General features: G+C 41.1%; 1 protein-coding gene across 1 annotated transcript in view; it reads right to left on the reverse strand.

The window, feature by feature from the left end:
* LOC128667207 (zinc finger protein 517) overlaps positions 1–15,459 on the reverse strand; it is a 64,491-nt gene that overhangs the window by 13,644 nt on the left and 35,388 nt on the right. The window lies entirely within an intron of this gene.

Consider the following 15,459-nt stretch of genomic DNA (forward strand, 5'->3'; position numbering starts at 1 on the left):
ACTTCATTGTGGACCTTCCTCCTTCTGACCACTATACAGTTATCTGGGTTGTGGTGGATTGCTTTTCCAGACTAGCTTATTTTGTACCCCTAACCAAACTGCCTTCTGCCCAAGAATTATCTCTTTCTCTTGCATGTGGTACAACTTCATTGCATTCCTGTGAATATCGTTTCTGACAGAGGTCCACAGTTAATCTCTACCTTTTGGAGAGCCTTTTGTAAGTTGATTGGAACCACTGTTTCCTTGTCTTCTGGCTACCATCCTCAGACCAATGGACTAACAGAGAGTAAACCAGGATTTTGAAGCCTATCTTAGAGCCTTTGTCAATGCTCGCCATACCAACTGGTCTGAGCTGTTACCCCTAGCTGAGCTGGCAAGAAACACTCATTGGCACTCTTCTCTTAAATGTTTTCCATTTCAAGCCGCAGCAGGGTATCAACCTCGTGTCTTCACTCTTTCTGCTAAGTCCACTGGGGTTCCTGCTGCTAACCGACACATCACTAGACTCACCACTCATTGGCAACGTATTCGCTCTCAGCTACGTTCAGCTGTCTCAAGATATAAAAGGTTTGCTGAACATCAAAGAGCTTCTGTACGTGCCATCCCAGTATGTGAACGTGTTTGGGTCTCGGTTTATCGGCCCTTACAAGGTCCTGAAAAGACTGTCTCCTGTTGCCTATAAAGTGGCCTTGCCAAAAACCCTAAGCATACACCCAGTCTTCCACATCTCACTACTCAAACCTTACGTCCGAAAACCCCCCGGTTACCATTTGAGCTCCCCCCCTGGAAATCACCCCACCACTGGTTCTCCTCAAGAGGTATTAACTGCCAAAAGAGCGGATCTCTAGGACAAAGTACAGCTGGAGCGACCTGGGCAAAGGACACTGGGAATCCGAGCTGGTGTGGCCGACCGGCAGTTCCAGGGGGCCGGTCAGCCGAAGGGGTTCAGGTGAAATAGGGCTCAGAATCCCCGGTTCCCCAGGGAGCTCACCTCCGGCGATTGGCCCATGTCTGGCCCTCCCCACCGGTTAACAATCCCAGGGAGAAACACAAGAGGGGTAGGTGGGTAGAGGTTTAACCCTTGTGTATCCGTGGCATACACATTCCTCAAAATAGAGTTACCCACTAACAGTCTTTTCCTCAAAAAGACATCTGCAGTTCTTACCTGTGTTATGTTACCTGGAGAATCAGGTACCAATATATTTGAATTACCTGTTACAGCTTCAGAGGGCTCAGAAACAGCAATCTCCTCATCACAAGTGTGTTCGGCAAGAGCAGCATAGGAGTTTTGCAAAAGCAGAGGTTGTGTGTGTGTATATGTATGTATGTATGTATATATATATATATATATATATATATATGTGTAAGAGAGTGTGTGTGTGTGGTTATATCAGCTCTGTCGTTGTTCCTATATTTGGTTGTAGAAATCCCTTAGTTATATTTATATTGCATATAGATCAAAGTTGTGCCAGTTTGGAACTTATTGTATAGGCATTTATCTATTTTTTTAGATTTTGTGTGTGTATACACACATATATATATATATATATATATACATACACACACACGTGTTTAGATATATACGATAGATAATAGATAAAGATCTATACACCAATATTCAAAAAAAAATCTGGAAGAAAATTGATAGATCTATTTGGCACTCAGTGCTGGATAGCTGAATGTTTGTTCAGTTTTTTATTCTGATTTGTAGTGGCAAGAGATGTGAAAATCACATATATATATATATATATTTGATTGCAGGTAAATGTAACATGGTTTTCTAAAAACTGTTTAAGTTTTGCATAGTCATTTTTAATGATAGTTTTGCAATTTTGTTCTTGATTACTAAGGCTTTGATATGAACTAAGCAATTATGACCGTCTTCTTTGGTCAAATAAGAACAAACAGCGTAAATATTTATGCAGCAAAGACTACATCATTGGTTTTGAAACAAGCCCATGTGTTCAGTTATGGCCCAAAAAGCTACTTCATTTTTTCCCTTTCTTAAAAGGGACACTGAACCCACATTTTTTCTTTCATGATACAGATAGAGCATGAAATTTTAAGCAACTTTCTAATTTACTCCTATTATCAATTTTTCTTTGTTTTCTTGCTATCTTTATTTTAAAAGCAGGAATATAAATCTTAGCAGCCAGACCATTTTAGACCATTTTAGACCATTTTAGGTTCAGCACCATGGATAGCTCTTGCTTATTGGAGGCTTACATTTACCCACCTATAAGCAAGCATAACCCAGGTTCAACCAAAAATGGGCCGGCTCCTATGCATCACATTCCTGCTTTTTAAAGGAGAACTAAGAAAAATTCATAATAGGAGTAAATTAGAAAGTTGCTTAAAATTGCATGCTCTATCTCAAAGCTTTCCAAACGTTTCATGTTGGTGACACACTTTTTAGACCTACATCATTTCACGACACAGTAATTCAGTTGTACTGGCAAACAGTTGGTTACACTAACTTGTTTTAAGAGATACGGACACATACATAAATTATATAATAACAAAATATATTTACAAGTAACCATATGTATGTGCAAGAATTAAAAAAAAGTTTAATAACACCAATAGCTACTTACTATTTTAATGAGATGTAGGAGGTTGATGGCATGAACACAGTTTCTGAATATTTGGTGGAATATTAGATAATGACACTCACATTTTTAAGCTTTTACTTCCTATCCATATATCAAGAGCAGCAATGCACTACTGGGAGCTAGCTGCAAAAACCAAACCAAAAACACTGACTTCTGCTCAGCGTTTAAGCTGCCGCCCTCAGAGCTCTGTGAGTCCGACTGACTACTGCCCGCACTGCAAACACACTGCTGTCTCACTCACTGACTACACATGCAGTCACGAGCCGATTGAGGAGACTACACGTGCATCCAGGAGCTAATGTCCCGCCAAAGCCGCCAATGGGAATAGTTTCACTTCCCACTGAGCTGCGCCAATAGGTTAAGACGATCTGTGATCCACTAGGTATCAATAATGTGTCAATCATGTGATATGCGTAGCAGGCAGGCGGAAAGTCGGAAACCAAAAAAAAAAAAGAAGTAAATTTAAAAAAAATTGTGCTGAAGCAGGGACACACCTGCACACTGACTGCCGCCGACACACTAATGTGTCACGACACACAGCTTGGAAAGCACTGCTCTATCTGAATCATAAAAGAAAAATGTTGGGTTTAGTATCCCTTTAAGCCAAATATATATATTTTTTTATTTTTTTAATAAAGACAACAATACAAGAATTAATAACGGCTGTAAAATGTATGATTGAGCATACAAAGCAGAGATGTCTCAACTCATACAAACCTAGTATTATTACTTATCTTAGAATAAGCTAAATTCAATTTAACATCTTCTATTACGGAAGCGTCAGCACCAGAACCTTTTTTACCAGGATTTTCCTAGAAACAGATCCATAACCTCACCACATAGAACAAAGAGGTGTGACTGGTAGTTAGTTCATCAGAAACTTTAAAATCTTAAGATATTTTTAGTATGAAAAAAAAAAAAACACACAACACACTAATGTAAAATAGAAACTATTTCCTCCAAGAACTTCTGATTAAAGGGACACTAAACCCATTTTTTTTCTTTCATGGTTCAGATAGAGCAGCAATTTTAAGCAACTTTCTAATTTACTGCCATTATCATTTTTCTTTGTTCTCTTGGTATCTTTTTTGAAAAGCAGGAAGCTAAGCTTAGAAGCCGGCCCATTTTTGACTCATCACCTAGGAAGTGCTTGCTGATTGGTGGATAAATGTAGTCAGCAAGCGCTACCCATGGTGCTGAACCGGAAATGGGCCGGCTCCTAAGCTTACATTCATGCTTTTAAAAGAAAGATACCAAAAGAATGAAAAAAAATTGATAATAGGAGAAAAACATAATTTATGTAAGAACTTACCTGATAAATTAATTTCTTTCATATTGGCAAGAGTCCATGAGCTAGTGACGTATGAGATATTCAATCCTACCAGGAGGGGCAGAGTTTCCCAAACCTCAAAATGCCTATAAATACACCCCTCACCACACCCACAATGCAGTTTAACGAATAGCCAAGTAGGTGATAAAGAAAGGAGTAAAAAGCATCAACAAAGGAATTTGGAAATAATTGTGCTTTATACAAAAAAATCATAACCACCAAAAAGGATGGGCCTCATGGACTCTTGCCAATATGAAAGAAATTAATTTATCAGGTAAGTTCTTAAATAAATTAAGTTTTCTTTCATGTAATTGGCAAGAGTCCATGAGCTAGTGATGTATGGGATAGAAATACCCAAGATGTGGGAGACCACAGAAGAGTCACTAGAAAGGGAGGGATACAAATAAAAAAAGCTATTTTCCGCTAAAAAAAAAAAAATCCACAAAAAAATAAGTTTTTCTCATAAATTTAAAGAAAAAAACTTAAAACATAAGCAGAAGAATCAAACTGAAACAGCTGCCTGAAGAACCTTTCTACCAAAGACTGCTTCAGAAGAAGCAAATACATCAAAACGGTAAAATTTAGTAAATGTATGCAAGGAAGACCAAGTTGCTGCTTTGCAAATCTGAAGTGGCGACTGATCTAGTAGAATGAGCTGTAATTCTCTGAGGTGGAGACTGTCCCACCTCCAAATAAGCTTTGTGAATCAAAAGCTTTAACCAAGATGCCAAAGAAATGGAAGAAGCTTTCTGACCTTTCCTAGAACCAGAGAAGACAACAAATAGACTACAAGTCTTCCTGAAATCCTTAGTATCTTCAACATAATATTTCAAAGCTCTTACAGCATCCAAAGAATGCAAATATCTTTCAAGAGCATTCTTGGGATTAGGACACAAGGAAGGAACAACAATTTCCCTACTAATGTTAAAATTCACAACCTTAGGAAGAAATTTAAATGAAGTCCGCAAAACAGCCTTATCCTGATGAAAAATCAGAAAAGGAGACTCACAAAAGAGAGCAGACAATTCAGAAACTCCTCTAGCTGAAGAGATGGCCAAAAGAAACAACACTTTCCAAGAAAGTAGTTTGATATCCAGAGAATGCATAGGCTCAAATGGAGGAGCATGTAAAGCCATCAAAACCAAAATTAAGACTTCAAGGAGGAGAAATTGATTTAATAACAGGCTTGATACGAACCAAAACCTGCACAAAACAGTGAATATCAGGAAGTTTAGCAATCTTTCTATGAAATAAAACAGAAAGAGCAGAGATTTGTCCCTTCAAAGTACTTGCAGACAAACCTTTATCCAAACCATCCTGAACAAACTGTAAAATTCTAGGAATTCTAAAAGAATGCAAGGAGAATTTATGAGAAGAACATCATGAAATATAGGTCTTCTAAACCCAATAATAAATCTTCCTTGAAACAGACTTACGAGCCTGTAGCATAGTGTTAATCACTGAGTCAGAGACACCTCTATGACTAAGCAGTAAGCGTTCAATTTCCATACCTTCAAATTCAATGATTTTAGATCCTGATGGAAAAACGGCCCTTGAGACAGAAGGTCTGGTCTTAGAGGAAGTGTCCAAGGTTGGCAACTGGACATCCAGACAAGACCTGCATACCAAAACCTGTGAGGCCACGCTGGTACTATCAGAAACACATACAATTGTTCCATAATGATCTTGGAGATCACTCTTGGAAGAAGAACTAGAGGCGGAAAGATATAAGCAGGTTGGCAACACCAAGGAACTGCTAAAGCATTCACCATCTCCGCATTAGGATCCCTGGCCCTGGATAGGTACCTGGGAAGTTTCTTGTTTAGATGAGAGGCCATCAGATCTATTTCTGGAAGACCCCACATCTGTACAATCTGGCAAAATACATCTGGATGGAGAGACCACTCCCCCGGATGTAAAGTCTGACGGCTGAGGTAATCCGCTTCCCAATTGTCTACACCTGGGATATGCACCGCAGAAATTAGACAAGATTCCACCCAAGAAAGTATCAAATATACTTCTTTCATAGCTAGGGGACTGCGAGTCCCACCCTGATGATTGACGTATGCCACAGTTGTGACATTGTCCGTCTGAAAACAAATGAACGGTACTCTCTTTAGCAGAGGCCAAATCTGAAGAGCCCTGAAAATAGCACGGAGTTCTAAAATATTGATTGGTAACCTCGCCTCTTGAGGTTTCCAAACCACTTGTGCTGTCAGAGATCCCCAAACAGCTCCCCAACCTGAAAGACTTGCATCTGTTGTGATCACAGTCCAGGTAGGACGAACAAAAGAGGCCCCCTGAATTAAACAATGATAGTCTAACCACCAAGTCAGAGAGAGTCGAATGTTGGGATTTAAGTATATCAATTGAGATATCCGAGTATAATCCCTGCACCATTGATTCAGCATACAAAGCTGCAGAGGTCTCATATGAAAACGAGCAAAGGGGATTGCGTCCGATGCTGCAGTCATGAGACCTAAAACTTCCATGCACATAGCCACTGAAGGGAATGATAGAGACTGAAGGTTTTGACAAGCTGAAACCAATTTCATTTGTCTCTTGTTTGTTAAGGACAGAGTCATGGACACTGAATCTATCTGGAAACCTAAAAAGGTGACCCTTGTCTGAGGAATCAAGAAACTCTTTGGAAAACTGATCCTCTAACCATGTCTTTGAAGAAACAACACTAGTTGATTCATGTGAGATTTGGCTAAATGTAAAGACTGAGCTAGTACCAAAATATCGTCCAAATAAGGAAACACCTTAATACCCTGTTCTCTGATTACAGACAAAAAGGCACAGAGAACCTTGGAAAAGATTCTTGGAGCTGTTGCTAGGCCAAATGGAAAAGCAACAAATTGGTAATGCTTGTCTAGAAAAGAGAATCTCAGAGTCTGCCCAAATGTCTTGGAATAACTTCAATCTGCCCCCCACCAGCTGAACTGGAATGAGGGCCGCACTTTCATGCAGACTTGGAGGCTGGTTTTGGTTTCTTAAAAGGCTTGGATTTATTCCAACTTGAAGAAGGTTGCCAATTGGAACCAGAGTCTTTAGGGGAAGGATTGGTTTTCTGTTCCTTATTCTGTCGAAAAGAACGAAAATGATTAGAAGCGTTAGATTTACCCTTAGATCTTTTATCCTGAGGCAAAAAAACTCCCTTCCCCCAGTAATAGTTGAAATAATCGAATCCAAAATAAATTGTTACCTTGGAAAGAAAGATAGTAATCTAGACTTAGATACCATGTCACCATTCCAAGATTTGAGCCATAAAGCTCTTTTAGCTAAAATAGCTAAAGACATAGATTTTACATCAATTTTGATGACATCAAAAATGGCATCACAGATAAAATGATTAGCATGTTGAAGCAAACAATGCTAGACAAATCAGGATCTGATTCCTGTTGCACTAGGCTATCCAACCAAAAGGTTGATGCAACCGCAACATCAGCCATAGAAATGGTAGGCCTGAGAAGATAGCCAGAATATAAATATGCTTTCCTTAGATAAGATTCAATTTTCCTATCTAAAGGAGCTTTAAAAGAAGTCCATAGGAATAGTAGTACATTTGGCAGGAGTAGAAATGGCCCCATCAACTTTGGGAACTTTTTCCCAAAACTCTAATCTATCCGTTGGCAAAGGGTAAAACCTTTTAAACCTAGAAGGAAAGAAAGAAGTACCAGGCTTAATCCATTCCTTAGCAACCATATCAGAAATAGCATCAGGGACTGGAAAAGGCTCAGGAGTAACCACAGGAGGTTTATAAACAGAATGTAAACGTTTATTAGTTTTTATATCAAGAGGACTAGACTCCTCAATATCTAAAGTAACCAACACTTATTTCAATAAGGAACAAATTGACAAATCTGCTTATCTTTTCAAGATCGAGTATGTGTCAATGTCTGAGGTAGGATCTTCTGAATCAGAGAGATCCTCATTAGAGGAGGATATTTCAGTATGTTGTCGGTCATTAGAAATTTCATCAACTTTATGAGAAGTTTTAAAAGACCTTTTACGTTTATTAGAAGGTGGAATAGCAGACAAAGCCTTCTGTATCGCATCAGCAATATAATTCTTCATATCAACAGGGATATCATGTACATTAGATGTTGAAGGAACAACAGAAACTGTGCTAGTACTGATGGAAACATTTTCTGCGTGCAAAAGCTTATCATGGCAACTGTTACATACTACAGCTGGAGATATAATCTCCGCTAATTTACAACAGATACACTTAACTTTGGTAGAACTGTGATCAGGCAGCAGGGTTCCAACAGTTGCTTCTGAGACAGGATCAGATTGAGACATCTTGCAAAATGTAAAAGAAAAAACAACATTAAAGCAAAATTATAATTTCCTTAAATGGCAGTTTCAGGAATGGGAAAAAATGCAAACAGCATAGCCCTCTGAGCATATAGAAGGCAAGAGGCACATAGGAAGTGGGGTGAAAAAAATAAATTTAATTTTTTTAGCGCCAATTATGAAGCACAACACAAAAAGGAAATTTATGCTTACCTGATAAATTTATTTATTTTACGATATGACGAGTCCACGGATTTCATCCTTACTTATGGGATATCGCCTCCTGGTAAGCAGAAGGAGGCAAAGAGCACCACAGCAGAGCTGTATATATATAGCTCCTCCCTTCCCTCCCACTCCAGTCATTCGACTGAAGTTAGGAAGAGAAAGGAAAAGCCAAGGTGCAGAGGTGACTGAAGTTTAACAAAAATAAAGACCTGTCTTAAAAAATGACAGGGTGGGCCGTGGACTCGTCATATCGTAAAATAAATAAAATTTATCAGGTAAGCATAAATTTCCTTTTCTTTTACAAGATATGACGAGTCCACGGATTTCATCCTTACTTATGGGATACAATACCAAAGCTATAGGACACGGATGAAAGGGAGGGGCAAGACAGGAACCTAAACGGAAGGCACCGCTGCTTGAAGAACCTTTCTCCCAAAAACAGCCTCGGACGAGGCAAAAGTATCAAATTTGTAAAATTTGGAAAAAGTGTGAAGAGACGACCAAGTTGCAGCCTTGCAAATCTGTTCAACAGAAGCATCATTTTTGAATGCCCATGAGGAAGCCACAGCTCTAGTGGAATGAGCCGTAATTCTTTCAGGAGGCTGCTGTCCAGCAGTCTCATATGCAAAACGGATGATACTCTTCAGCCAAAAGGAAAGAGAGGTAGCCGTAGCTTTCTGGCCCCTACATTTTCCAGAAAAAACAACAAATAATGAAGATGGTCGACGAAATTCTTTAGTCGCCTGCAAGTAATACTTCAAGGCACGGACCACGTCCAAGTTATGTAACAGACATTCCTTCTTAGAAGGATTAGGACACAAGGAAGGAACAATCATTTCCTGATTAATATTTTGGTTGGAAACAACCTTAGGAAGAAAACCAGGTTTGGTACGTAACACTACCTTATCAGAATGAAAAATAAGGTAAGGAGAATCAAATTGTAATGCTGAAAGCTCAGAAACTCTGCAAGCAGAAGAAATAGCAACCAAAAATAAAACTTTCCAAGATAACAATTTAATATCTATGGAATGCATAGGTTCAAACGGAACCCCTTGAAGAACCTTAAGAACTAAAATTCAAACTCCAAGGAGGAGCAATTGGTCTGAACACAGGCCTGATTCTAGTCAGAGCCTGACAAAAGGATTGAACATCCGGAACATCTGCCAGACGTTTGTGTAGCAAAATTGATAAAGCAGAAATCTGTCCCTTTAAGGAACTCGCTGATAACCCTTTCTCCAATCCTTCTTGGAGAAAAGATAAAATCCTAGGAATCCTAATCTTACTCCATGAGTAGCCCTTGGATTCGCACCAATAAAGATATTTACACCAGATCTTATGGTAAATCTTTCTAGTAACAGGCTTACATGCCTGGATCAAGGTATCAATGACCAAATCAGAGAACCCTCGCTTAGATAAAATCAAGCGTTCAATCTCCAAGCAGTCAGCTGCAGAGAAATTAGATTCAGATGATGGAAGGGTCCCTGAATGAGAAGGTCCTGCCTCAATGGAAGCTTCCACGGTGGCAGAGAGGACATGTCAACCAGGTCGGCATACCAAGTCCTGCGAGGCCACGCAGGAGCGATAAGGTTCACAGAAGCCCTCTCCTGTTTGATTTGAGCAATCACCCGGGGAAGGAGAGCAAATGGTGGAAACACATAAGCTAGGTTGAACGACCAAGGCACTGCCAAGGCATCTATCAGTTCGGCCTGAGGATCCCTGGACCTGGATCCATATCTCGGGAGCTTGGCATTCTGGCGAGATGCCATAAGATCCAGCTCCGGTCTGCCCCATCTGAGAATCAGGGCGGCAAAGACCTCCGGATGGAGTTCCCATTCCCCCGGATGAAACGTCTGTCTGCTCAAAAAATCCGCTTCCCAGTTGTCCACTCCTGGGATGTAGATTGCTGACAGATAACAAGAGTGAGCCTCCGCCCACCGAATTATCTTGGATACTTCTGTCATCGCTAAGGAACTCCTTGTTCCTCCCTGATGATTGATATAAGCCACAGTCGTGATGTTGTCTGACTGAAATCGGATGAATTTTGCCGAAGCCAACTGAGGCCAAGCGTGAAGCGGATTGAATATTGCCCTCAACTCCAGAATATTTATTGGAAGTAGAGACTCCGACCGAGTCCACACACCCTGAGCCTTCAGGGAATTCCAGACTGCGCCCCATCCTAGTAGACTGGCGTCCGTTGTTACTATCACCCATGGGGGTCTGCGGAAGCACATCCCTTGGGACAGATGATCCGGCGACAACCACCAAACAAGAGAGTCTCTTATCTCCTGATCCAGATCTATCTGAGGAGACAAGTTTGCATAATCTCCATTCCACTGTCTGAGTATGCTCAGTTGTAGAGGTCTGAGATGAAAACGAGCAAACGGAATGATGTCCATTGCCGCCACCATCAATCCAATTACCTCCATGCACTGAGCCACTGATGGCCGAGGATTGGACTGAAGGGATCGGCATGTATTCAGAATCTTTCATTTTTTGACTTCCGTCAAGAAGATTTTCATGGATATTTCAGAGTCTATTAGAGTTCCCAGGAAAGGAACCCTTGTCTGTGGAGTTAGTGAACTCTTTTCTAGATTCACCTTCCACCCATGAGTCCTTAGAAAGGATAGAACCATGTCGGTATGAGACTTTGTCAGCTTATAAGACGACGCCTGGATCAGAATATCGTCCAGATAAGGCGCCACTGCAATGCCCCACGGCCTGAGAACCGCCAGCAGAGACCCTAGAAACTTCGTAAAGATCCTGGGTGCCGTGGCCAGCCCGAAGGGAAGGGACACAAACTGAAAATGTTTGTCTAGAAAGGCAAACCTCAGGAACTGATGATGATCTCAGTGGATAGGAATATGAATATATGCATCCTTTAAGTCCACGGTAGTCATATATTGACCCTCCTGGATCAATGGAAGAATTGTCCGAATAGTCTCCTTCTTGAAGGATGGAACTCTGAGAAATTTGTTTAGACTCTTGAGATCTAAAATGGGTTGGAACGCTCCCTCTTTTTTGGGAACCATAAAAAGATTTGAGTAAAACCCCTGTCCCTGTTTTGGAACGGGAGAAATAACTCCCATAGTGGAGAGGTCTTTTACACAACGTAAGAACGCCTCTCTTTTATCTGGTCTACAGACAATCGTGAAAGAAGAAACCTTCCCTTTGGTAAGGAATTTTTGAACTCCAACTGATACCCTTGAGACACGATTTCTAGTGTCCAGGGATCCTGAAGTCTCTTATCCAAGCCTGGAAAAGAGAGAAAGTCTGCCCCCTACTAGAGCCGGTCCCGGATCGGGGGCCGCCCCTTCATGCTGTCTTGGGAGCAGCAGCGGGCTTCTTTGGTTGTTTACCCTTGTTCCAAGCCTGGTTGGGTCTCCAGTTGAGCTTGGCTTGAGGATAATTTCCTTCCTGTTTAACGGAGGAGGAAGGGGGGACTCCTTTGAAATTACGAAAGGAACGCAAATTACTTTGTCGTCCCCTTTGCTTAGATGTCTTATCTTGAGGGAGGAGGTGACCCTTACCTCCCGTAATGTCAGAAATGATTTCTTTCAAGTCAGGCCCGAATAGGGTCTTTCCCTTGAAAGGAATAGCCAAAAGCTTGGATTTAGAGGACACATCCGCAGACCAAGAATTCAACCATAGGGCTCTCCGTGCTAAGATGGAGAATCCCGAACTCTTAGCCGCCATTTGGTGACCTGAAAGGCAGCATCCGTAATAAAAGAATTAGCCAGCTTAAGGGCCTTAATCTTGTATTTCCTCCAAGGAAGTCTCAGTCCTAAGAGACTCTTCTAGAGCTTCAAACCAAAAGGCAGCCGCAGTCGTGACTGTTACAATGCAGGCTGTTGGTTGCAATAAAAACCCTTGATGAACATAGAGTTTATTGAGAAGACCCTCCAACTTCTTATCCATGGGGTCTTTGAAAGCACAACTGTCCTCGATAGGAATAGTCGTACGATTCGCCAGGGTAGAGATAGCTCCCTCCACCTTAGGGACCGTCTGCCAAGAGTCCCGGACGGTGTCAGCTATAGGGTACATTTTCTTAAAAATAGGGGAGGAGAGAACGGGATACCCGGTCTTCCCCATTCCCTTGCAACAATTTCTGAAATTCTCTTAGGAACTGGAAAAACATCGGAATAAGAAGGGACCTCTAAGTATTTGTCCATCTTACACAATTTCTCTGGAGGTACCACAATAGAGTCACAGTCGTCCAGAGTCATCAAAACCTCTAGCAGCAACAGGCAGAGGTGTTCAAGTTTAAATCTGAAAGACATGACGTCTGAATCTGTCTGGGGCAATGCACTTCCTGAGTCAGACAGTTCCCCCTCAGACAAGGCCTCCTTACCCCCCCAATTCAGAGCCCTGGGAGGGTACATCGGAGATAGCCATCAAAGTATCAGAAGTCACAGGGACCACATGGGCTTCTGTCCTGCTACGTTTGCCTTGTAACACTGGCAACTTAGATAAAACTTCTGTAAGGGTGGATGACATAAATGCAGCCATATCCTGCAGAGTGAATGAAGCGGACGTGGTTGAGGAACACGGCATCGATTGGGTGGGCGTTAAAGGTTTTGACACTTGGGGAGAAAGTTGCGGCATACCCTGATTCTCCTTAGTCTGAGAAGCATCCTTAGACATACTTGCATTAAAGAAAATTTGTTCTTTACATTGTAAAGCTCTTTCAGTACATGAGGGACAAAAAGTAATAGGGGGTTCCACATTGGCATCTAAACACATAGAACAGGTACTTTCCTGAAGTTTAGCCATGTTAAACAAACTAGCAATAGCAATATTGATCGTTTTTTACTTGATTAAAATTAACTTTGAAAGTCAAAACTTATAGGTAAATTTTTGAAATAAAACAAGCCTACTGTGTCTTTAAAAAATAAACTGCAATAATTTTTCTGCTCCACAAAAATTACCTTTTGCAACAATAGGGAGCACTATACAATACTTAGCAAGTATTACTCCGTTTGCCCAGATCAGCTATGCATAACGTTTTAACAAAACTTTTGACACTTGCAACCCGCCACAGCTCTGCTGCGGCGCCTACCTGCCCCCAGAAAAACACTGAATATTCCGTGAGCGGCGCTCCCAAGTCTATTTGTGAACTTGCATACACAAACTGACTTAGGCAACACCGGAGCCCAGAGACTTGCTGCCGATCGAGGATCCGGATGACTACTGGGTGGCTGAATGCGCGAAGCTAGGCCCCGCCCATCGTGGGCGTAATTCAAGTCCCCAGCAGAGAAACCGCATGGGAAGAAAAAATGTCTGTTTAACCCCATAAATCAAATCAAGAGAACCGCCAATGTGCCCCTCTTAAAACACACACTCCCCTGACCAGTCATAAGTTTCACCACAGATAACTTTAGCCCTTGGGGAACAATCCGCATCTCCCAGCGTCAGCCCACAACACAGTATACTGAAGTATAAGCTAACTGCACAAAACACAGTTGATAGCACCCAAAAAAAGAAAGGGGAATTCCAGGCACACCATTTCATTTTACACTGTGCATACTGATTACCCCTCCCCTGTATAGGGAATAAATGTCAGCCTGTTCTGATATATCTAGTTTCCCCAGAAGCAAATGACTGAACATACCTCAATGCTGAGCGCAGCATGACACGGTTCCACACAATGAAGATGTTCTTTTCACTACCTTCAACCGATCTGCGGGAACAAGCAGGATCTTAGATAATGTTTGCTAAGTTCATCAGGGCAGAAAATAATATGTCTCCACCCTCTTGGGGAGTCATTGAATGATGAGTTCTCCCTGAGAAAAATAGTACTCACTGGTACCATTTTAATAATAAAAAACCTCTTGATTGAAGAATCTAAGCTAACACCTCACTTTACCTCTTCCTATCACTAACACAGGAAAAGAGAATGACTGGGGTGGGAGGGAATGGAGGAGCTATATATACAGCTCTGCTGTGGTGCTCTTTGCCTCCTCCTGCTAACCAGGAGGCAATATCCCATAAGTAAGGATGAAATCCATGGACTCGTCATATCTTGTAAAAGAAATGAAGTTATAAATTTTTTTGGGCGCCAACAAGATCCGGAAATGACGCAACTCGCGTCATAACAGACGTGAAAAGAAACTTGGCGTCAACTAAGACGCCGGAAATTATGAACTTGCCTCACCAATGTCGTTCCTTTGTGCCAAAAATGACGCAATAAATAACAGCATTTTGAGACCTTGCATGCCTAGTTTAGCCCGCGAAAATAAAAAGAAAACAGTCAATTTGAAAAAAAGGACTATACCCCAGGTAAGACAAATAACTTCCTAAACATGCTTCCCAAACTGAAACTGACAGTCTGCAAAAGGAAATATACATAGAACTGACTCATAGCAAATATAAGTAAAATACATATATTTAAAACTTTATATTAATACATAAAGCGCCAAACCATAGCGGAGAGTGTCTTGAATAATGAAAACATACTTACCGAAAGACACCCATCCACATATAGCAGATAGCCAAACCAGTACTGAAACAGTATCAGTAGAGGTAATGTAATATGAGAGTATATCGTCGATCTGAAGAGGGAGGTAGGAGATGAATCCCTACGACCGATAACAGAGAACCCTTAAGAAGTTTTCCCACGGGGGAAACCATAAAAATCAAAAAGGCGATAATCTCTTCACATCCCTCTGACAAACACTGTACTTTGAGAGGGATTGGGCTTCAGAATGCTTAGAAGCACTTATCACAGAAGAAATCATAAAAATCAAGCACAAACTTACTTCACCACCTCCATAGGAGGCAAAGTTGGTAAAAACTGTATTGTGGGTGTGGTGAGGGGTGTATTTATAGGCATTTTGGAGGTTTGGGAAACTTTGCCCCTCCTGGTAGGATTGTATATCCCATACGTCACTAGCTCATGGACTCTTGCCAATTACATGAAAGAAATCAGAAAGTTGCTTATAATAAAAAAAAAAATGGGTTTATTGTACCTGTAAAACATTTTCCACATTTAGG

The sequence above is a fragment of the Bombina bombina genome, chromosome 7, assembly GCF_027579735.1.
Source record: "Bombina bombina isolate aBomBom1 chromosome 7, aBomBom1.pri, whole genome shotgun sequence".
NCBI classification, from domain to species: domain Eukaryota; kingdom Metazoa; phylum Chordata; class Amphibia; order Anura; family Bombinatoridae; genus Bombina; species Bombina bombina.